At 34.3% G+C, this 25,076-nt stretch overlaps 1 protein-coding gene across 3 annotated transcripts in view; it reads left to right on the forward strand.

Moving 5' to 3' along the window:
- The window catches only part of SOX6 (SRY-box transcription factor 6), a 596,201-nt gene that overhangs the window by 176,469 nt on the left and 394,656 nt on the right, over window positions 1–25,076 (forward strand). Inside the window, exon 1 of one of the 3 annotated variants that reach the window (XM_059407831.1) lies at window positions 10,693–10,745. The exons of 1 other annotated variant lie outside the window; for it this stretch is intronic. The gene's annotated coding sequence lies outside the window, so the exon portion shown is untranslated. Of the gene's footprint in view, window positions 1–10,692; window positions 10,746–23,148; window positions 23,228–25,076 lie in introns of those variants that run through there. One more of the 3 variants, XM_059407851.1, reaches the window with a different exon arrangement.

A 25,076-nucleotide genomic window follows, 5' to 3' on the forward strand; every position in this document is an offset into this window, starting at 1 on the left:
ATTCAGAATTAGCTTTATGGTTATAGTTTTAAAATTGGAAATCAATGGAGGTAGGGGGTGGAGTTGTTTGTTAATTGTTTTTTAAAGAGTTTTTGTCATGTATTAAAATAAAAATGATACCAGTGTGAGTAGTTTATCGAGACTACATTAGTGATAATGGAACAACACAGAAATTACTTCTGAAGAACTTTGGGAATGCTCAAAATGACCTTGACATCTTTGCTAAGATTGATTGCTTTAAAGGTCCCAATTTTTCTTCTTCCTTACCTGTATCCATGACCTTTTCCATGAAATTTTACAGTGCCCTTCCATAAAGCAGAGTATTCTGTCTCACCTCGTGACTCTGGGATTCTTCATTTAACTTACTTTGGCCAAAGGGATGTTGGCAAATGTGATCAAGTAGAGGCTTGTAAAAGCACTTGTGCATTTCTGTTCACATTCTTGCTCTTTTCTGTCACCACGAGAAGAACAAACCTGGGCTAGTTTGCTGGAGGATGAAATATATGGAATATAGTTGAATTACTTTAGTTGTCCTAGCCAAGGCCATCCTAGATCAACCAAAAGCCAGCCAACCACAAGACATGTAGCTGTGCTCAGCTAAGAGCAGAAGAAATGCCAAACTTACCTACAGACACATGAGCTAAATAAATCCTTGTTGTTTTAAGTCATGGAGTTTTGGGGTGGTCGAACCTGCAGGAATTTTGTGGCCATAGATAATTGATACAACCTCAGTTAACCTCTTTTTAAAAAGACTCAACTGGGCAAATATCACAGATGACCACCCAGTGATTTCTTGCTGTTTCAATGACAACACGTGTTTCATAATGATTTCAAGACATTCCTAGAGCTAGCCTCTCAGTGATACTTGTGTGAGACTTGATTTAAAATGAAATAAGTTTTCTTTGTGGGTTGATTTTAGGAACTCTGGCTATATCTCCACCCAGTCTATATTTTCAGCTAATGTATGTTAGCCTTACAGGGCACAGAGTCATTCAGTCCATAAAAAAAAGATGAGGTGAAGAATGCAAGTGGTGCAAGTAATTAAGTTAAATTCATGTGGCAAGAAACACCAAGGCCCATACATCCTTTGTCAAGAGCGAATTTTTCCTGGGAAGAAGAGGTGGTCGTGAGTGGAGTCAGTAAAATGGAAAAAATTTAGGCTCAAAAAAGGAAAACTGGATATACATGAGGCCATTTAAAAACAGCAGAGTATAAAAGTAAAATGTTGTGAATGAAGACTGAGCTTTCAAATCTTAACTCCATTTACACTCTGAAAGTTCAACTTATTAAAGGGGGGGGTGTTGGTTGAAAGAGGCAATGAGGTAGTTTTGTTAGGGGCCTGGTGCTTTAATTCTTTCTTTGTGCTTTGATATCAAATGACTGTTGTCTTTTTTTGCTTTCAGACTCTCTGTTGCTATTTCATTCACTTTTTTTTCTGGTAGAAGTCTGCTTTTTAGTGAGTATGTAGTTAAGTGGAGGGCTGAGAATCATAGTCCCTGGACAGAGGCTGAGTATTACTGATCAATAGTCAGAGAAGAGGTGCTACATAGGGGAATGTGTACTGGGTTAATTCGTCATATTACTTGGAAAGGTCCTTATTATTTTGCACAGCAGTGTGGTCACCTGGCGGTAGGTCATTAGCATTTTAGTCTTCTTTTCCTCACAACAATGCACAACATGCTAATTAGAGGATTCTGAAAGCTAAGTAACCTGTTTTAAAACCAGACATTTTAATTTGCAGCTTTAATGGCTGTTTTTATAATAACTGGCTTTATTGGGGGTAAAAGCACTTCTCATGTTCCACTAGCAAGGCAGAGTATAACAGAAGCTGACAAAATTAAAAACCTCATAATGCGACCTTTGCCTGGGATAAAAGGCTGTTTCATAACAATTTCCTTTTGTTCTTTGTTTAAGCCATTACTCTAAAAGGAGCCTCCGATTAATCTAAGTAAATGCATCATTACAGTACTAATCCATGTCCTTCTGTCAGTGTCTGTTTTAATTAAATAAGAAATGCTAGCAGAAAGATATCACGCACAAAGCTGTGATTGGAGAAAGAAGCACTGGTTGATCAGGGAAAGATTAAAAAGGGCTTTACTGTTTTGTCCATTTGCATAGCTCCAGATGCCACAGTGTTTCAGGTTGAAAGAAAACTTACAAAAGAGTTGAACACATTTCACTCTTATAGATTTAATATAATGGGATTTACCAATGAAATTCCAATCATCCAATTTATCACATGTTAGACATTCCAAAGCAAGGAATAGAACAGCTAGGGGTGTGTCTTTTAAACCCTTTATTCAACGTTGTGTTGTATCTGTGAAAACATACCTGCCAAATTTGCATGTTTCTTTTTGATTTTTGCCTAACGTGGATAGTGAAATCTGGTTGTGAATATACAATGCGATTTTTTTCCTTTTTGAAGTATTTCGCAACTTCTAGTTTAGCTAAGTTTTTTAATAGCTTTCTATTGATAATATATTAAGAGTTTAGGTGCTTAATTGGTTGTTAACAATGAAAAGTACATTTGATAAATGCTTATAAAATGAATATATCCAGTTAATATCATAGCACTGATACACAGAAACTCTTCTTAGCAGTAGAGTTACAGAATTCCTGTGGTGAGGGCTTTCTGCATATACGGGCCATTATTTGATGTAATGAAAAGAGAAAGTGTGCAACAGTGAGATTGTTAATTAATTTAGCCTAACAAGATGAAGATAAATGAAGCAAAGCACAGGTTGAATGAAGCAAGAGGTCTTATTTACAATTTAATACATTTTTATATAATGCAGATTTCACTTGATTAAAAAAAACAAACAGAACCCCACCCCAAAAATACCTCCTAACAAAAAAGTACACTCCCTCCCACCACAGTTCAACACTAAAATCCACCTGACTTTACAGAAAACATGTACTGTGGCTCCATAGAGAAGACACTTTTACAATGTGTAAACAGTGCTTTTCTACTGCTAAGAATCCTATACTAGTTAATCTTTAACTCTAGCATTTTATTATTCTTGCTATAGAGTGGGGATGAACATAAGAATAATTATCTGGAAACCTTTTTTTTTTTTTCCTCCAGGTTATCCTGAGACATTTTGCTTTAGTTATTTAATAATCATTTTATTTTAATCCTTTTTTTTTAAGCAAAGGAAAGAAGCTCAAAAGTGAGAAAAGAAAAAAGAGCTGTGAGCCTTTTTACATGTGCTTGAATCTGTAGCAATTGTGCAGAATTCTTAAATTAGCATTATTTTTAAAAGTCTCCCTTTCAGAGATTAATGAGCTTTATCCAGTATTTGACCTTTTATCATTCTTGCTTTCTGCTCAGAAGTACTTCCTTCCTTCCTACAGTAGCTAGAAAAGACTGTCTCTTATCTTATGTTACTGTAGGCAGTGGTAACAGGGCTCTCTACAAATGGTGTTATTATGGTCACTATGTTTTTATCTCAGGGGTCACGAACAAATCCATGCAACTGCTTCTAAGGATTTCAATAAATAGGACTTTTTATCCAGACAATCGCCTTTTATGTTACTTTTAAACAAAACTACTAGTCCATCAAGAGTTTCAAAAGAAAACAATTCTACAGAGTGCCGGTATGGCCGCACAGACCAATCATCATGGCACCCATTCTCCAGTCCTTTATTTTTCAAGTCCACAACAATAGGTTGTTGATTCAATGGACAAGACCAGAACAATTAAGTTCTCTGTTTAGCAGCAGTGCAGCATTTTAATGCCCTTCTCTAATAATGGTCTCATTATTGTTATTCTAAGACTGGGCCTCAGGAGGAGGAATATTTGCTGGAGGTACGTCATTATTTTGCAAATTTCGATTAGCTCATCATGTTGTCTGTAGTGTGAAAATCGTAGCTAATTAGGGCAGCCAGTTAGACTACCAGCTTTTGAGCTTATGAGTTAAAAGGTAGCATACTTGATAGGCCAGTGATGTGAAAAAGGTGGTAAAAAGGAGGATTAGAGCAGTTGCCTTAGTAACTCCAACTTCCATCTGTGAGGGAACAATGGACTTGTGTTTCTCCCCCACCTTGGTGTAAAAATTGGTTTTGTTTTGAAAGGACAGGGTTCTTTTTATGACAATCTGGAATTCAGCCCAACTGAGTGTAGTTTTAGTTGTTAGGAGAGACCACTGGGGATAGGAAAGATGAAAGGTCATGGTGAGCTTCAAGGACATGAAAGGTTGTTGTCTCATGTAACAATGGTAGATTGTTTTTTTCTAATATTTCTAGCCAGCCCCTGAGTCAGGTGATGGAACAAATACCTACAGTTTAGTCAGGTGAAACAGGAGGGGGCAGGGCAAGGAAAGGAGAAAAATGGGGTAAGAGAGAGTTTGTACTTTGCTTAAAAAAATGAAAGGGTAACTTCAATTTGCTTTTATTAAACAAAGTGATATTTCTTTGTCACCATCTCTGAGAATCCTGTGTGCTTTGGATGGTTTGCCTCTGTGGGCCATCACATCTCTGGGAAGCTCTCCAATGTGTTAGGAAATGTGATTTAAGCTTTCTTCCTCAACTCCCAGGAGGACCAGTGATGTGATACTTAACAATAAATTTAGTTGTTGTAGCTTTCTCACATTATTGGTATTCTTAAAAGGTTTTCCTTCAAATGCACACTGAATAAAATGAATGATAAATATGAAAGAAATTTGTTTCACCACTCTACAGGATTTTATCATAAATTCTATGACTTCCATCACAGAAAGTTTACAGGAAACTGTTTAGATGTTGCTGCAATAGCAACACAAATTTTTCTTTCTGTTCATAAGAAAATGCTACCATTTTAAGAGCTATTGGGGTTTTGTATTGCAGAGGAGGTGATAGGAAAGGATTAAATACAGTATAATTTTATAAAAATCCTCAAAGCCAAATCACCCTCTTTGGGTTTGAAATAGTTTTATTTCAGCAGAATGAATGGCTTCTGTTTTCCTTCCGTATCAATATTAAAATATTTGGTTGTGGTTGTGGTTTTGCGTGTGTGTGTGTGTGTGTGTGTGTGTGTGTGTTTAGATACTGAGAAAGTATAGGAACACTATCTTTCTAACCTTCATATTTCTTGCTCTCTATTGTCCTCAAACAACCCCTGTGTAATTGAAACTGGACTTGGTCCAGGAGATTGGGGAGATTTTCAAAATTTCTTTTAATTCCAGATCTTTGTTTTCTTACTTTTTCTAGCCAACTGTCTTATTATTGCCTTTCTTTTTGTCTTTGTTTGTTTTTGAGAAGCTGTGTTCTTTTAATTTATTGTAGACTTGAGATAATAATAACATGAAACTCTGGATTTGAAGGACTTTTATCTAGTCCAACTCTTATATTTGAAAAATAAGAAGAGACCAGAAAGTTGAAATGACTTCCCCAAGAAAACTCAACAAGTTAGATATAGACAAATAAATGCCATTCACTATGCTGGGGTGCCTGTGTGGCTCAGTCAGTTAAGTATCTGTCGTAGGGTCAAGTCATCATCCCAGGGTCCTGGGATGGAGTCCTGCATCAGGTTCCCTGCTCGGTGGAGAGTCTGCTTCTCCCTCTCCCCACCGTCCTTGCTGCTATGCTTCTCTCTCCCTCAATCTCTCTGTCTCAAATAAATTAAATCTTTAATAATAAATACATATAAAAACCTGAAATCAAAGGGAGAATGAAGAAACATTATAGGAACATGCCTTACATGCTTACTGGTGGTTTTAGTGGCTGTGGGGAGATAGAATAAAGCTAACATCTGGTGGTGGTGGGGGGGCTGGGATTCAGATCAGATTTTTATAACTATTAAAGTTTCATTTTAAACAAATGAAACTTTTTTTTTTTTTTTTTATGAAAAGCCCCACACAAAACCACAGCATAACTGGAGAGAGATGTACTTTAAGGTACTAGCATAGCATTCAGAATCTGGAGCATTTCTTGATCTAGGCACTGTGTGACACACGTTCTTATACATTATTATAATTATAATTAGTTACCTGTCCTATTTTTTAGTTTTTGAATCTGTAGAAAGGTACCTGATATTACCCAACTTTATAAAATGTCATGAGACCCAAGAATCAGTATATGATTTTAAAATGTAATATATGTTTGACAGAATATAATGTGTAAAGTTTTGCTTTATCCAAGCAGACACCCCAAGGCAAATATGAACCGTAATATTTAGATCAATATAAAGGCTCTAGTTTCTTTTTGGAATCACACAGAATATATTTGGAAATTTTGGATTATATTTAAACATGGAGGAGAAAATAAAATAATCCATAATTTCACCTTATTATTTTGTAATTAAAAAAATTTACTCCCCAGTAACATTTTGGTATATTTCATTTCAGTATTTTATTTGTGTGTGTATAAGAAGAAAGAATATGTCTATCTTGCTTATTCCTCTCTCTCTGGTGCCCAGAACAGTGCATGGCTCTTAGTAGGTACTTGAAAAATAGTTGAGTAAGTGAAAAAACAATCAAAACTAGATCATACTATAGATAAATTTTTTGAATTTAAAAAATCATTTTATTGTATTTTCCCATGTTAGTAGTTCTTGAAAACATGATTTTTAATTATCATAGTATATACCATCATATGGATAAATTATAATTTGTTTTAGCATTAAAGTATCAATTTTTTTCCTTTTTAGAACTTTATTTTTATGAATGAGGTATTTAAAGTTTTTTTTAATTTAAAAAATTTTTTATAAACATAAAATGTATTATTAACCCCAGGGGTACAGGTCTGTGTAAAGTATCAATTTTTATCTTTCACTATTATAATATCAAAGTTATAATATGAAAATTCCACTAATAAAAAGTAAAAGAATAATTTAATATGAAATACAAATATGAAAGTTAAATAAGGATATCTTCCATTTATTGTTAAAGTGGTAAAATTTTAAAATTGGTGAAAAAACCTCTTATGATCATAGAATCATAGCAGATGTCATCTTCTCAATGACATCTACCGTGACCACCCTATTTTAATTAATTTAATTAATTAATTTTTGATTGAAGTATGGTTGACATCCTATAGAATATTATTTTCAGGTGCACAGTATAGTGATTTGACCATTATATACATTAAGAAATGCTTACCTCAATAAGTGTAGTTACCATCTGTCACTATACAAAGTTATTATAGTATTATTGAGTATATTCTCTGTGCTGTATTTTTCATCCCTGGGACTTATTTATTTTATAATTGGAAGTTGTAACTCCATTTACCTATTTCACCCATCTTCCCTCCCGCCACCAACAACCCCTTTGGCAACCACTAGTTTGTTCTGTATAATTATGAGTCCATTTCTCTTTTGTTGTTGTTATTGTGTTTGTTTGTCTATTCATTTATTTTGTTTTTTAGAGTCCACATGTAAGTGAAAACATATGGTATTTGTCTCTGACTTATTTCACTTACCATAATACCTTCTGATTCATCCATGTTGTTGAGAATGGCAAAACTTCATTCTTTATAATAACTAATATCCCATTGTATTTATATACCATATCTTTATTCATTTATCTATGGATGGACACTTGTGTTGCTTCCATATCTTGGCTATTGTAAATAATGCTGCAATAAATATAGGGGTGCATGTATCTTTTTGAATTAGTGTTCTTGTTTTATTTGAGTAAATACCATGAAGATTGACCACCCTATGTTAAAATTGCAACCCTCCAGGGGTGCCTGGGTGGCTCAGTCAGTTAAGCATCCAACTCTTGATTTTGGCTCAAGTCATGATCTCAAGGTTGTGAGATCAAGCCCTACATTGGGCTCCATGCTAGGCATGGAGCCTATTTAAGATTCTCCATCTTACTCTGCCTCTCCACCTCTCAAAAAAAAACTGTAACCCTCCAAATATTCCTGATCTCCCTAATAACATTCTATTTGTTTCCATAGCCTTCATAAACTTTTAACATAATTTGTATATCTATTAAAATTATTGGCCATCTTTCTCTTATATTTCCTGGAATATAAGCTCTATATATAGCAGAGAATTTTTGACTGTTTTAGTCAATCATATTCTCCAATATCTTGAACATTGCCTAGAACACAATAGGTACTCAACACTATTTGTTGAATGCATTTATTAAAACTTAAAAAGATAGAAATGTCTACTTTTTAAGTCAAGAATCAACCCTTTTTTTCTTCACATGGATAACTTTCATCAACCAATTTGCATATGTGCTAAGGACTTCTGTCTTCTGAATGTTAATACATACACATTATCCAGTTAAATTAAATCATAGCACTCAACTGAATCTTAGACTATCTTGGATACAGTCTAAATGTCTTGCAACAAATGCTACAAGCTTTCACTGCACAAAGTCACACTGAAAAGCTTTAGGGAGATGGTTCTGGATAAGAAATGTCACCAGGGTCCATCCAAATGAACCCTTTCCTCATCTAAACATCCTTCTGGTAAGACTCTTAAGCTTTGTGTCTGACTTAGGCAAACTCAGGTTAACCTGATCATTTACTTACATTTTGGGGTAATTTTATCTTATTCTGCCCCAACTGATATTGGTCCTTTTCCTGAAATTTTCTTAGGAAAGATATTTTACAAACTCCTGTTTATTTTTTTCAATGCATATGGTTTATATTTAAAAAATAATATAAAACAAAACCAAACCATTATCACCTTATATTTTGGGGTAGTTTTTGGGTAGGTGTTAATTATGATCTTTAAAAAATAGTGATTTACATAGATGTAGTAATCCCTTACATTTATAAGGCATTTATAGTTTCAAAGCTTTTTAATAAATATGATCTTGTTTAATTATCAGAATAATCTTGGACACACAAGGCGTGGATTATTGTGCCTCTTGAGGGACTGAGGCACAAAACCATTAAGAGACTTAATCTGTTTTACAAATCTAGGAAGTTATAGAGGCCATAAGAAATCCAAGTCTTCAGAGTTCAGTATTGTTTTTCTTTTACGTACTTAAACCTTCTTTCCACATTAAGTAATCATTGTTCTGTTGACCTTTCTTAATAGGTTCCATGAAAATATAAGCAAATGATAAGAATTAACATTTTTTTCACTTTACTTTACCTAGTACACTATTCCAGTTCTCATGGACTTTTCTTTAGCTTCTTAGCTTTCCCTGGTTTGTTTTTTTAAAGTCATTATCTTTCATTTTTTTTTTTTGAGCATAATTGACATACAATATGACAGTAGTTTCAGGTATACAACATAGTGACTCAGCAGCTCTACACATTATCCTATATTCCACACAAATGTAGCTACCATCTGTCACCATACAATGCTATTACAATATCATTGACTATATTCCTTATGCTATGTCTTTTATTCCTATGACTTATTTATTCCTTAAGTGGGGACATCTATCTCCCACTCCCCTTCATGCATTTTACCCTTCCCCTTGTCCCCGCATAGTCATTATCTTTTCCTTTATTCTGACTACAAACATAAACTTTTGTAGCAATTTGTGAAACCAGTGGCTGCCACATATGTCTTTTCATCTTGTAGCTAATTGTTCATTTCACAGCTCTAGACCTGACTAAGCAGGTTCTGTTCCATTGTAACAGGAAAAGAGCAGACTGGTAGAAGTCCAGGGGATGGGAACGGCCTTGGAAGAAAGTGAATATAGTAGGCAAAATGCATTAGCTTAAAGATTGGACAATGAACACCAACAAGTCCATGTATGCAGTGAGAGAAATAAAATAAGTGTTTCGTAAGGCAGACAAAACAAGAGAAGTCTGGGGCAAGTGGTAGAGATTTAGGCAGCTAGGCCACCATAAAGCCATAGACACCAAGTGTAATTAAAGGACAGATTCCAGTTTCTGAGTTGACTGCGAGCGAAAGATTACCATGACTATGTAAGAATCATGGTCTTAGATGGAACAGCGTATTTAGATACAGGAAAACAAAGTAGAATCCTAGTTATTAGAATAAAAGCAAAAGGTCAAGTTCAAACTAGCAGCAGGAGTAATTGATTTCATTCTGAGTCCCAAAGGATTGTGTTGAAGTCTCCTTAGATGAGGTCAGAAATGGTCATAGAGCAGTGGCTCTCAAACTTTAAATGTACATGAGAATCACGTGGGGTGCGTCAGATTTCTGAGGTGGGGCCCAGGTGTCTATATTTTTAACAAGCACCCACATTATTCTGATGCAAGTGTTTATAAATCACATTTTGAGAAAATTGCCGTAAAGCCTGAGATGGCATTTTCTGTGGGATAAGGGGCCAAGTATTACAACTGTTGAGAGGGGAAGCGGCTAGGGGTTGAAAGTTACTAAAAGTTTACTAAAAGAAAAATGTATCTGCTAGTCCAGAGCTGATTTGTCTTTATCTGCATGTAATTAAAGCAAAAAACACAGGCTGATATGCACTGGACAGGTATGCTATAAGCCTCTTTTATTTCTCTCTTCATGTATCTTGTTTCTTGTGTTTATGACCTGAGTGCTTTTGTAGTATCTAACATAAAGATTTATACCTTTTAGTGTAAGAAAGTAAGGGTCATTGTTCTTTTGAGCCTAATCTGAATTGTCCCTCGTTTTTATTTTCTGTTTGTTATCTACATGATTGAATTTCACCCCTTTCTTCCTGCTTCATAAATTGATTAGCATGAGTTGGGCAGACTGCTGTAATGCTAAGGGTTAACCAGAAGAGAATAACAAATGAACTATCTAGAAAGTTGATTATTAATCCAGCTAGAGAAGAAATATCCTTTTACTTAGCAAGAATGAGTATCCGAAGAGCTGATAATATTGTTCAGGCAGTGAGGTGGAATGGCAGAGGTTGGTAAGTAAAACAAAACTTGGAATTAATCTTTTATATTCATTTTTTAAAAGTGCCTAGAATGTTGATATATTTAAACAGTTAAATCTAATATGAATTTACAAGTTGCCAGAAAAAAATCTAGAAGTTCCAAATGTGTTTGTTAATGAGATCCCAACCTAGACTATTGGTAAAAGTTAACTGGAAAGTATTTACCTAAGTAGATAAATATATTTAATTTTGAATATTTATAAAAAAATACATGATTAGATTTGTGATTAAAAACAAGGAAGTGGGAATGGAGGAATGATTACTAAAACAGTCTGAGTCCAAACCTCAAACTGAAGAATATCGAGGGGCAAACTTGTTTTTTCACAAGAATAAATTCTTAGGAATGAAAATATAATTTAAAATATAATATTCACATAAAATTCAAAGAGATACTTTCCAGAATTCTAGGTAACAGAAATGTCATAAATTCTCCTATTTTCTGGGTCATAACACTCATTTCATCGTGGTGTTTAATTTAAGGACCTTTCTAAAGATAGCTTTTATTGTATTTGTGAATTAGAAGGAAAGAGAAATGAGAGGATCTGTGCTATTTGTACAAAGAAAATTAAGCGAAAAGATAAGATTTTAATAATGTTCTTGCATCAAAGAGTGCTTCTCCTGTTGTAGAAGAAATTTTGATGTCAATATTCAATTCTGTAGGATTGGAGTTTTCATGAATTACTTGACATTACAAAAATGAGCCTTTTAAACATAGTATGGACTGTACTGCATATTATTGCAGCTTTAGGTAACCATCATTTCAGCGTAACGTTGTACTTAGGAGAAATTAGCAAACTTACTGAACTTACCTTAAATTGTAATTGTGTACAATCAAATGTAGATTTTAACCTTTTTTTAAAAAGGTATTTCCTTAGTAGCAATAAAAAGGCCTCAGGTAAACATTTTGTTGTTTAATGCTTAAAAGAGCACAGAAAAAGCATGTTTAAGAAACTATAAATTCAATATTGGAAATATATATTAAATCTGTGCATATATTCGCGTGTGTGTTTGTGAATATATACAGTATATGCATTCAGAAGGCCAGAGCACCATCTAGCCATATACACTCAGCTTTTTCTTAGTTCCAGTATTCTGGCCCATATTTAGGATGGAGGATATAGAGCACAATACGTGAAATAATAAAGACAATAGTTAAAATTTATTGAGCTCTTGTGTGCTAAATGCTGTGTTAAATCCTTTATCTCATTTAATCCTCATAGTAACTCTGTGGATGTTGGAAAGCTACAAGGATTATAGTGTATGCTAAAATAAAAGATGAGGTAATTGGAGAGCCTCTAACATCTAATGCCAAAGGTCTAGAAAATAAAAGTCCAGGAAACAAAGTGTGTAAGAGGGGAGATTCCTTAATTCCATATGCTTGTCTTTCTCAAAGTTGGAAAATTTAATATGAACCTAGGAAAGAAGAGGAGAAGGAAATGAAGCAGTGAATTCTTAGCATTCATTAATTCCTTTTAAAAATTTTATTATGAAAATTAGTCATACAGAAAGGCAAAAGTGTAGGTTAAGGTATCTATGTGTTTATAAGAAATAAAAACTTACCAGTACAGTGGACGCCTACTGTGAACTCTTTCTCAATTTTATATTTTCCTCTCTTTTTGTCAGAGGTAATCACTCTTTTGAATTTGGGGTTCATCATTCTCATGATTTTCTTTACTTCTTCTTAAACTCCATATTCATTATACAGGAGGAAAAACTCCACTTACCATTCTTTGAGTTCCAAGAAAGATCTTTTCTTGCCTTCTTATTGTACTTTAATTAAAACAAAAAATTCTTATAATCTGCAAAGCCCCTGCACAATCTGGCCCCTGCATTACCATCCTCAGCCCTTGCCTTTCTCCCAGTGGATCTTTCTGATTCAGCTGCTATACTCGTCTATACCCTCCACATTTTTCTGCTCTTAGGTCTTCATGTAATGCTGTCCTCTCAACTGGAATACACTTCTTCCCCCTATTTATCAGAATGTCTTTTGCTCATCCTTCAGGTCCCTGTTTAAATATCATTTTTTCAAAGAAGTTTTCTCTGATGCTTCCAGTTCAAATCTCGTCTCCCTACAAAGACCTTGCTCCTCACTCTTAATTTATTTCACAGCAGATATTGCAATTGTAAATTATGTATTTACTTGTGTGAGTTTCGTTTAATATCTGTCCTTCACTCTGGACTGGTCTATCTTGTTCTCAGATGTCTTCCCTAGCATTTCGCACACATGGTCTGGTATATGACAGACATTCAATAAATATTTGTTTTTATTATGGGGGGGAATGTAGTGAATGAGAAAGAAGAAAGAGAGATTGAGATAAAGAAGGAAACCTACATAAAAATGGAGTCTGTGGTTTAGTTTGTTCATACCGTTCAGGTAAAATTATGCAACTTAATGCTAGCAAAGATTGGGGTGTGGGAGGTGGCAGAGACATTTTAGTTTCTTACCTTCCAGGGGTAGGACAATGACAGGTTTTCTCCATTGTTGTTGCTTGTTTTTCAGAGAGATCTTTCACTTTGTATTCTCATTTTGGGAAATCTCCATTCCTGGATGCAAGAACTGAGCTTTCAAACTGTAAACTTACAGAACAGTACCAGTGGCCATAATCTTAATGTAAAAACATTACAATGGGCTCTAAAAATCTGGAAAAATTTAGGACATAGAGTTAAGAAAATATATCCAGTACATTCACATAGGAAAGCCATGAGGTCACTTGTAAGAGTTTGAAGGTGGATAATTATGGCTGAAATATTAATATAGATGATAACTGCTATAATATTGTTAGTCTGTTTTTTTTTTTTACAGGAGAATATAGAAAAAGTTATAAAAAAGGGAAAAAAATGAAGTCAGTCTGAGAGAAGGGCTGGGGTTTTCAAAATATCAGAATATCCTTACAGTGTACTCTATGTAAATCTTCACTGGCATTTGTAATTCAAGTCCGAGGCTATAAGATCATGCTGAAATGTTTTTTTTTTGGTTGGTAGTATGGGAAGAGAAGATAAAAAAGAATAAAAAAATAAATAGATTAAAAAATCTTAGTGTTAAAAGGAGAGAATTTGTAGAAGTCTTCATTTGTGGTCATGGAAGGTTCCATTATTATTAATAACATTGTACCTTAGGGGGACCTGGGTGGTTCAGTTGGTTAAGCGTCCAACTCTTGATTTTGCCTCAAGTCATGATTTCAGGCTCATGAGACACTGGGCCTCATGCTGGGCTCCACGCTGGGCGTGAAGCCTGCTTAAGATTCTTTCTCTCTCTCTCTCTCTCCACCTCCTCACCTCAAAAAATTGTAGCTTATATTTTTTATTATACTTTATATTTCTAAGGTGAGTTTTTCACATATTATCTTGTACAATTCTTAGGATAAAACTTGAAGTAGAGTTTTAACTATCTTTCTAGTAAAACTGAGACAGAAATCAGGCAGGAGCTTGGACAAAATTTTTTTAAAAATTTTTAAATTAACGTATAACATATTATTTGTTTCAGGGGTACAGGTCTGTGATTCATCAGTCTTGATGAATATTTGCCCAGCTCCACCCCTCCAAAAAGATTTTAATTGGAGGGTATAATTAGGTTCTTCTAAGGACCATGATCAAAAAGGTGAATGTCCTGTATAGGTTTTCCAGACTTAAACAATTTTTTTTTGTAATTTCCTAGAGAAGCAAAGGAGTTAACAATCTCCAAAAAATGGAACTGAGATGGTTAAGTATATATATAATTAACAAACATTGCTAAACCTATTCCAAATTAAGGTTTATGAATGAAGTTTAATGGTCCCAGTTCTTGCCTGATATCTTAGGGCTTCAAAAATAAAGTGAAATGGATATGAGCTTATCAGATGAAATACTATAATTTGAAGTAAATTAAGTATTTAGTTCAAATAAAACCATGTGATCAAGCAGAGGATACAAGCCCCTTGGGTAGAAACCCAAGTCACATGAACTCGGGATGGATACATTCTGGTGCCCATTTGAAAGATTGTTTTGAAAAGGAATAGTGGAAGACAGTGTATATGTTGCATATATACATGTGTGCAGGCAAGTGGAGGGACTATTATTTGAAGACCAATGCCAGGAGTATTTGTAATGATTAGCCAAGAAGGCTGGGTGGTGCATTAGGGTAAAAGCCAAAACTTGTATTTTTCAATTGGACAGAAAAAAAGGAGAGCAATATTAAGAAAAAACACTTGAAGAAATAATGTTCCAAATTTTTCAAATTTGGCGAAAGGTATAAATTTACAGATTTAAGGAAGTCTGGTAAACCCTAAGCAGGGTAAATGCGAAGAAAATTACACCAAGGCACATTATGATACACTGCTAAAAACAAGAAAAATTTATAGGTTAAAAGTTATTTTTTGATAAGGACCAAGAAATAAAAGGACACAACCCACCAAAATCAGGAATGGAAGAGGAATCATCGCTACAGGATTTATAGAGATTAAACACAATAAAGAAATGTTATAAAAATATGTCTAAAAATTGTAGTGCTTAGCATGAAATGGGTAAATTCCTTGAAAAATACAACTTATTAAAACTGAAAAAAGATGAAACCAAAAACTTAAGTAGCAACTTATCTATAAAATAAATTGAATTTTTTTAATTAAAAAAAGCTTGGGATGCCTGGGTGGTGAAGTTAGTTGAGCATCTAACTCTTGGTTTTGGCTCAGGTTGTGATCTCAGGGTTGTGAGATGGAGCTCTGCTTCTGGCTCTGTGCTCTGTGGAGTCTGTTTAAGACTCTCTTTTCCTCTCTCCCTACCCCTTATCCTTCCTTCCCCCAACTCTCTCTCTAAAATTAAATAAACAAATCTTTAAAAAAAAAAAAAACTTTCTATAAAGAAAAATGCAGACCCAAATGGTTTCACTGGTGAATTGCATCTAACATTTAAGAAATAATGCCAATCTTACATAAAATTTTTCAAAAGATAAGGAACTTTTCCCACTTCATGAGGCTATTACCAAACCTAAAAAATATAGCAAAAAAGGGAAAATTCTAGACCTATATCTTTCATGGTCATAGATGCAAACATTTTTAATAAAACATCAGCAAATTAAATTCATCAATATAAAAAGAAAATAGTATATTTTAGGATTTAGCCCAGGAATGGAAGGTTAATTTAACACTTAGGAAAATCTCACCGTATTAACAGAATAAATGAGAAATACAATATGACCGTTTTTAAAAAAAGATTTTATTTATTTATTTGACAATCAAAGATCACAAGTAGGCAGAGAGAGAGGAGGAAGCAGGCTCCCTGCTAAGCAGAGAGCCTGATGTGGGGCTGATCCCAGGAGCTTGGGATCATGACCTGAGCCGAAGGTAGAGGCTTTAACCCATTGAACTGCTCAGGTGCCCCTATAATATGACCATTTTAATAAATATATAAAAAGTATTTGACGATGCCCATTCATAATTTAAAAAGTCTCAGCAAACTAGTAATAGGAAATAACTTCCTTGATTTGAAAAATGCATCTATGAAAAACTTAAAACTTAACAAACATCATATATAATGGTGAAATATTGAATGTTTTCTTTCAAGATGGAGAGCAAGATAATTAAAGCCCTATTTGACATTGTGTCAGAAGTCTTAACCATTTTAACGATGGAAAGAGAGCAAACAGTATAAAAATATGAAAGGAAAAAAGTAGAACTCTCTCTTATCTACAAGGTTCCATAATACAAGGTCTTTTGTATTTTAAGATACTACGTGGGTGGAGATAAAGATTTCATGGTAAATAATGGGAAGAATGACTTTGTTTTGATTCAGTTTAAAAAATTAAAACAAAAATTAATAAAAATAAGTTTATATAATTGGCAGAATTTCACTTGTAATTCTAACACTGCATTAATTCTTAGAAGGAATTAGCTGCATTTTTTTTTAAGATTTTATTTATTTATTTGAGAGAGAGAGAGTGAAAGAGCATGAGAGGGCAGAAGGTCAGAGAGAGAAGCAGACTCCCCATGGAATGAGGAGCCCGATGCGGGACTCCATCCGGGGACTCGGAGATCATGACCTGAGCTGAAGGCAGTCACTTAACCAGCTGAGGCACCCAGGCACCCTGACTGCATGTTTTTTAAGAGTAATTTTTCAGGTCAAATATTGTGATAGCACCATTACTTTTGATATTATGGTATTATTACAAGGGTATTATAACAAGGGTAAGTTTTGCAAAGAAAATTTCCTATGGACTTTGCTTAATGTTTTTATATTCAAATTATTTTCTTTGAATAATCTACCATATCAACTATCATTCCTGCTAATTTTTGGTTTCAGTTTCTATACAGTCTCACTGTGAATTATTATTTTTTTTAAAGATTTTACTTATATATTTTAGAGAAAGGAGAGCAAGTGTGAGGGGGGAAGGGTAGAGGGAAAGAATCCTCAAGCAGACTACTGATTAAGCACGGACCCCTGCTTGGGGCTCCTTCTCATCACCCATGAGATCATGACCCTCATGGAAACCGAAAGTCAGAGGCTTAACCTACTGAGCCACCCAGGTGCCCCCTCACTGCAAATTCTTAATTCGTCAATAATTTGTGTGGTTCTTCGCACTGTATTTCTTCTCGTCAGTTCCTGCATCTTTGCAAGACTTGCAGTTTCACTTGACAGTCACTACATACTTTTATTTTGAATGTCATTTACAATATTCTACAATGCAATATTCATCAGTCAGCTAGCCTGATTCTCAAACTTCACTAAAAAAAATTGGCACTTTTAAAAATTTTTCCTGTCTTTAGGCTGCACTTAAATCAGTTAAATTGATCTATGAGAATGGGACCTAGGCATCACTATTTTTTAAAGATTTCATGTATTTTCAATGTGTAGACAAATTTGAAATCACTGAACCAAGATTATCAAAGATACAAAGAAATTGACCCAAATGGGTAAGATACATGCTAAGTTAATTTGTGAGGGATGTTTGAGCAAAGACTAATTTTATGAATGTTAAGTCCATTAGAGAATGCTTTCATAATTTGACACCTTTCAGTTCCTATGTAATTGTGGAGATTCAGATAATGAATATTTGGATAATGAGAGAATCTCCTCTATTATTGAATGCCAAGTATGTATGGGCTAGGAATACAGTGGTGGATTAAAATGTGTGCTGTTCCTTTTTTCTAGGCACTTATAGTCCAAAGAAGAGGAAGATATTAAAAAATATTTAATTATAAGATAATAAATAGTATGAAGGGAAAGGAAGACCTAACATGATATATGATCAAGGATGGTAACTCTGCATTAGTGACTAGTGATTTGTGCTAAGACCTAAAAGATGAGTAGAGATAACTTGGTGAAGAGGAGAAATAAGAGGGAACAGGATATTTGAGGGCCGTAAACTGAGAAGAAGCTTGTAAGCTGTAGGAAAAGAAATCAGGGACAGATGACTAGAGTAGAGTCAACAGAGAATAAAAATCAAGTCTTAAGTTGTAAAGTGTATGTGACTGTCAAAAGATAAGATTAGAAAGATGGTTTGGAATCAGATATTAATAGATCTGATATCCATACCAAAGAATTTGGAGTTTATTCTATGTATTATGAAGAAATAGCAAAGATAATTAAGCAGGAGATTGTCATGATCAGATTTAATGTTTTAGAACTACAATTCAGATAGGGAAAAAAAAGTTGCCCAATGTGGCATCCTCAACTTAGTTTCAGAAAAGTAAATTTTTCTTAGTTTTGCTTTTCCTGCATTGCAATAAAAATTGTTAAAGTCGAATGGATTTTTCACTCAGACTCTCATTATTACCCTATTACCCAAGCTAAATGCAAAAACCACATGTATAAGGACAATAAAACAAAACAAAACAAAAAACTCCACTAGCATTCCTCAAGAGCCAAATGAATACCAATACAAGCAGAGTCTTCCTATGAGTTTTTCAGTTTGCCAAAGATAACTTGAGAGCCACATATTCAAAGGGTTGACCCCAGAGAACAATATGGCTCCAGATACCACAAATCTTTGAAGATACTGACAAGGACTAAGGCAGTTAATTTGACAGCAACAAATATGAAAATATGAAACTGTCCTTTTAGTTTGAATGACTAATAGCTAGTAGAATAGTAAGTGGGAGAGAAAAAAACTCAAAATTTTAATTAAATAATGTTTTACATATTTTTTCTCCTTTGGACTCAAAGCAGGCACAAATGCTATAGCAGTTGCCTGGGATTTCCATAGCATTAATTAATTCAAAAGGGCAGAAAATGAATGAGAACCAGAAACTTATGTATTATGCCCTTCTTTCCTTTAAGCACTAAGATAAACTCAGTATCTCTCGTGATCACAGGAGTTTGCATTTCTAAGACTTGGGTGTATCCAATTTAAAGTGGATGAAAATATGCTCCCAAACACAATAAGAAAGGGAAGTTTTTTGTTTTATTTTTGCTTTGCCTTTCTGTTTACTGAAAGTAACAAGTGATGGAAATATTTACTATTACATTTATTTGTATATTTAAGTGATAGAAATAAGACATGAAAATAATGACACTACTGAGAGAAAGCACATCTAAATAGCTTTTTTGCTTATTTTCCAAAGATAAAGTGCACTTAAGAAAACAACTTACAGGTATGATTTAGACTTATCTTCGTTGTATTAGAAAATAGGGTTGCTTCTTGTATTAATGGACTCCATTGCCTTCAGACCACTGACAGTTGGGAGTTCAAGAAATGAAATAGTCACATGTGAATCAGCCAAAGTGCCAATTAGATCCAGAGATACTAAATTTTAGGAGACCTTATAGAGGGTTAATTGGAACGGGGAAGCACATAATTAAATCCTGGTCCTGATTATGCTGTACATTAACTGTGCAACTGTATTTCATTTAGTCTATCTCAGACCTGTATTAGCACTATACAATTATTATGCTACTACTGCTGATAATAATACCAATACAAGTAATTGAAAGTTTCTAGTGTCCCAGCACTTCGTTCCTATTTATTTTTCTACTTTTCTCTTTCTAAAATTAGAGCTCTAGTTAGGGATGAAAGAGTAAAATGTTATAAAGTTCTGGAGAAGAAGCACTTCTTTCTAAATGAAACAGCTCCCTAAAATCTGCTGTATAGCTCTCTGGCATATTTTGTGCTAATTGTCCATGGTATTCAGTGGGACAGTGCCAAAGAGAGATATAACATATATGTAGATCAGAAAGAAAAAACTTCACTATAGGCTTATTTCTGATCGTTTAGCTTACTTTTTGTGCTGCCACCTTTTCTTTCTTTTCAGCTGTGCAGAGTCAGTGATTACTAGTAATAGCTAAATTTACCTATATTCTAATTTCTATTTTAGAAGGTAAGAAAAAATGGATTTCACTTTTGACTATGCTTCTTGAATTTTTTCTATTTTATCAGTTTATTTTGTTCTTTTCCTAGGGTTGTTTAAGTACTTTTTTAAACCCTAAAAATGAGGGCGTGTCAGAATTGTTGCAAGCAAAGATAGACGTAATCATATGTGGTTCTTGTTAATAAACACTATGTTGATATTGACTGCTATTTAAAATAGTAGTTCTAAAATGAATCTACTTTTAGCATTTTACCTTTTCTATTGAGTTTATTCTGCAACATGTAATCATTTTTTCATAACGGTCACATTTTTGTAACACCGTTATTGTCATGGGATCAACATAGGCTGAGGGGCTCAATATAGAATGAGTTAATTCCTCTATTACACATTCATGTATTTCTTAGATTTCTAAAGACTACCTCTTTAAGCAACCAATGCTAATTTTACAATTTACGTGTGCATTCTGATTTCCTAACTAGTTTATTGTTTAGAAAGTATTGAAAGAGTATATTCAAACTCACCATTACCAGGGTTATAGTTCCTGTTAAAATTTTGGTGTAACAAATATATAGTTGAGGTAGTATTATCATATCTAGTTTTAAGTTATAATTTTTACTTTTTTGTTTTTTTAAAGGATTTTATTTATTTATTTGAGAGAAAGAGAGAGAGGGAGAGCGAGCATGAGTAGGGGGAGGGGCAGAAGAGGGAGAAGCAGACTCCCCACTGAGCAGGGAGCCAGAGCCGGATGTGGGGCTCGATCCCAGGACCCCAGGATCATGACCAGAGCTGAAGGCAGAGGCTTAACTGACTGAGCCACCCAGGCACCTTTCTAATTTTTAAATTGAATTTCTTAACAGCTTATCTTGATGGCTCAGAGTTACCATTGTGAACATATGATTCCTGAGCTGCTCCTTGAGTTGAGGGTTTATTAAGACTACTTAGCTCTATATTGAATGACCCCCCCTAACTGCTGTATTTCTTTGAGTTCTTGTATCTGCATTTTGGGTTTCCTGCCTTTGCCTTTGTTTCTAGACTCTAAGCTGTCATTTCTGTAACTGGTGTTTTTGCCCCCAGTAACTTCTCGTTCTATAATCCTAGAAACTGTTATTTCTATTCAGTTATGGGCTGATAAGAAGAGAGAGAAAAAGATGAACATTTTATAGAGTTGTTTTTTGTTGTTGTACAGCACTTGGTACAGATGGTTTCACATACATTATGCTATGTAACACGTCTTTGAATTGTTATTAGTTCAATTTTTTTATATAACATTTATCGAATACCTACTATATGCCAGGCACTGTGCTAAGAACTTTACATATAATATGTCAGTTGAGTTTATTCTTGCAACATTCCAGTGAGGTGGATTAATTTACTGATAAAAATACCTAGTCTCAGGGAAGTTGAGTAACTTCCCAAGATCATACTACTAGTAAGTGGTAGAATCAGGATTTGAACCCAGACATGCTCCTTAAATAATTAAAAGTGGTATAATTACGTCTGAAGTAAGAGTAAATAGATTCTGAGATCAGGAATTCTCCTTTGAGAAAAGTAAATAAGCTGTAGTGTATTACCTTGCACCTGTTTTCAGCTTTGCTTTGTTTCTAATTCTCCTCATTGATGTATTATAGGGATGTTACTGTACATGGAATCTATCAAGAAATGTAGTGATTTAGGGCACCTGGGTGGCTCAGTGGGTTAAGCCGCTGCCTTCGGTTCAGGTCATGATCTCAGGGTCCTGGGATCGAGTCCCACATCGGGCTCTCTGCTCAGCAGGGAGCCTGCTTCCTCCTCTCTCTCTCTCTCTGCCTGCCTCTCCGACTACTTGTAATTTCTCTCTGTCAAATAAATAAATAAAATCTTTAAAAAAAAAAAAGAAATGTAGTGATTTGTGTGGGGAAAGTGTCTAAACAACTTAATATTCAAGACAAATTAATTCTAAAAGAATGAAGTTAACAAATATCTACCAAAGAAGGGACAATTCTTATTATTGCTAAGTAAGACTTTTTCATAATTCATAGAATCAAGAGTGTATTCTTTGCTAAATTTCATATATCAAAAGGTATTGGTTTATGAAATTTAGTCATTAGCCAAAATACCATTCTATTTATTGTTGATAGCTGTATTCTTGGCTATTCTATGGCTTGGAGAAACAGGTTTTAATCTTAATGTTTATTTTTAAAAGTATACATGATAGGAAGGGATAATTTCAAGGAGCAAAAAGCCTCAATTAGATCTTCTAATGGTAGTTGAAGTGGTGGTTAAGAACTTGGTTTTAAAGTTTATCTGCCTAGATTCAAACCCTGGCTCCACCATTACTAGTACAAGCTTGCACATACTAGCTTTTCCTGTGCCTAGTTTCTCAGATGTAAAATAGGGATAATGATAATAATACATAATAATACTCATATTTGGGTTATTTTGAGGACTAAGTAAGTCAATATGTGTAAAGCAATTAGATTAATGCTTGTTGCATTATAAGTGTTAGCTGTTGTTATTTTAATTTTAATTTTTAACCATTTTCCCAATCTTAGAGTTCTATAAAAACTGCTAAGAATCTTGTCTCTGCCTATCAAAATAGTTTATTTTTCACTTTACAGATAACCTAATAATGTCTTGTATCATTCCCTCTCTCTTTCCTTAAGACCTTCCCTGAACTTGACAATGACCTTCCAATGAACTTTGTAACTTCATTTTAGATCCATTTCTTGGACCTAAACACAGAAACATCCAAAGTTGCAGTATTTTATTCAGAATGGACATAGGCTTCATGTGAGGTATCAAATACAGCATCTCTTTATCTTCAGATAATTTTCCTCCAAGTTGTAAGATATTCTCTGCCTTTGAAAATGTGATACATTAGGCAAATAGGGTAACACCGCAGCTCAGTTGCTGACTTGAGTGTTTCATGTGTGTTAGTATCCAATAATGAGAGGACTCCTTGCTTATTTGCTATTTCATTATCAAAAGAAAGTTGCAAATGGCAATTTACTCTTTACCCCCCCCCCCCACTATGGTATGCATGTGCAAGACAAAGATAAAAGCTATGTTTTCTTCGTGGAAGGGTGTGTGTGGGGTTAGAGGATGATTTCAAATTAGAAATAATGACAGTAATAGAGGCTTCCAATGAAGTTACTGTGACCACCAAAGGACAGAGGGGAGACGCTAACTTCTGAAGCTGAGGTATTTGATTAAACATGTAGGTTGTTCTTTATGTGTAAAGGTATCAAGTGTGTTGTTATTTAAGAGCCGAAGAGAGTGTGATTGAGAAAGGTGTTTATTGGATGGTTTGATGATGGCTGGGAGAGAAATATCCCGAAATATCCATAAAGCCTGCAATAAGTAAAGTAAAAAATAACATTTTAATAGGCAAAGACTTTTGCTTTTAAGACTTTTGGTTCTCTTTTATAGTAATTGTGAGAATCAGCTTATTGTAATGCTCATTTATTATTTTGGATTATAAAACTGACTTAGACAAAAATTAGACTTTGATTAGAATGTCAAATGCTTTCTTTCCCTTTCTCTCACTCTCTCTCTCTTTCTTTTTTTCTTTCTTGTTACCTTAGCAAAAGTTTTTAACAGCTTACAACTTTTTCATCCTCAGGTGATTTTATTTCTAAATGTTTATTTTTCAAAGTCTGGCATTGTGCCTGCGTATGCCTCTGTGTGTGTTTGTATGTGTGTGTATTTGGTTTGGAAGAGGAGATGAGGAGAGAAGGTAAATTTTAGGGGAAATGAAAGGCAGTGGAAGTTAGTGTAAAGATTTGGAGACTTTTGTAACAAACAAACAAACAAACAAACAAACATGTTTTGTCCCTTAGAGGGAAAACTGAAACTAACCATATTATGCATACTTCAATGAGGAATGTGTATGAATCTCATAGGCAAAATTACAAGAAGAAGCAAACTTTCTAAGAGAGGGAAGAACACATAGGTAACAAAAAATTGTAGCAGAGTAAAGAGAAACTTTTTAAAAACATACTTTTAAACACAGTGTCTAATTTGGATGAAGTTTTAACAGAATAGGCTCCGCCATTTATCGATTACAACACTTTAATTTTCTCAATGTTACAAAGTGTTGATTTTGATAAAGAATTTGTTGATGCTATATCAGCTTCTCCATGTGGAGAAATGCTGCTGGGTGATTAGTTAGACTAAAGGCTCACAGCCAAAATTCAGAAGTTTGGTCCCCAGTTCTTCTGGCCTTCTGAGAATAGGAAAAAGGTACTAAGTTGTCTTGAGAGTTGATTCCCTATTAAAGAAATTCTTCATTACTAAGGATGTCAGTTCTTTTCTCTTTCTTCATCCTCTTTCTTTTTTAAAAAAATTCTCTTTTTGTCTCATGTTATTACCTTCTTCATTTATCTCTAATTAAGTAGATGCTAATTTTGGAGGTAATCCAGGGTTTATATTAACTTAGTCACATTAAAATTTTTTACATTTGTACCAGCTGTTTCTACTGTAATTTTAAAGCCAAAGCGTCTTTTTTTTTTTTTTTTTTTTACTATAAGTTTAAAGCTGAGGAATCTAAAACTTAGTGAGATTAATTGCTTTGCTTAAGATCACATATTTAGAGATCCAGGTATTTTGGAATCTGGACTAGGAGTTTTGGTAATGCCACACTGCCAAATAATTGATCTCTATGCTTTTTTTTTTTTTTGGTCTTGTCTTATTGATGACATATGTCAGCATATTTTTTTTTAAACATCTGCTTAACTATTTGTAATTATCTTGTTTTACCTATTTCTCAATAGGTGGACACATATTGAGGAGATTTGCCTGATTGCTTTGTAGGCTCATTTACAGCTTTATATAGTATATTTATGAGGTTTAAAAAAATTTTTAAAAAAATATTTATTTATTCATTTGGCAGACAGAGATCACAAGTAGGCAGAGAGGCAGGCATAGAGAGAGGAGGATGCAGGCTCCCTGCGGAGCAGAGAGCCTGATACAGCTGGATCCCAGGGTCCTGGGACCATGACCTGAGCTGAAGGCAGAGGCTTTAACCCATTGAGCCACCCAGGTGCCCCAG

This window comes from Mustela nigripes, chromosome 1 (assembly GCF_022355385.1).
Source record: "Mustela nigripes isolate SB6536 chromosome 1, MUSNIG.SB6536, whole genome shotgun sequence".
Classification (NCBI taxonomy): Eukaryota; Metazoa; Chordata; class Mammalia; order Carnivora; family Mustelidae; genus Mustela; species Mustela nigripes.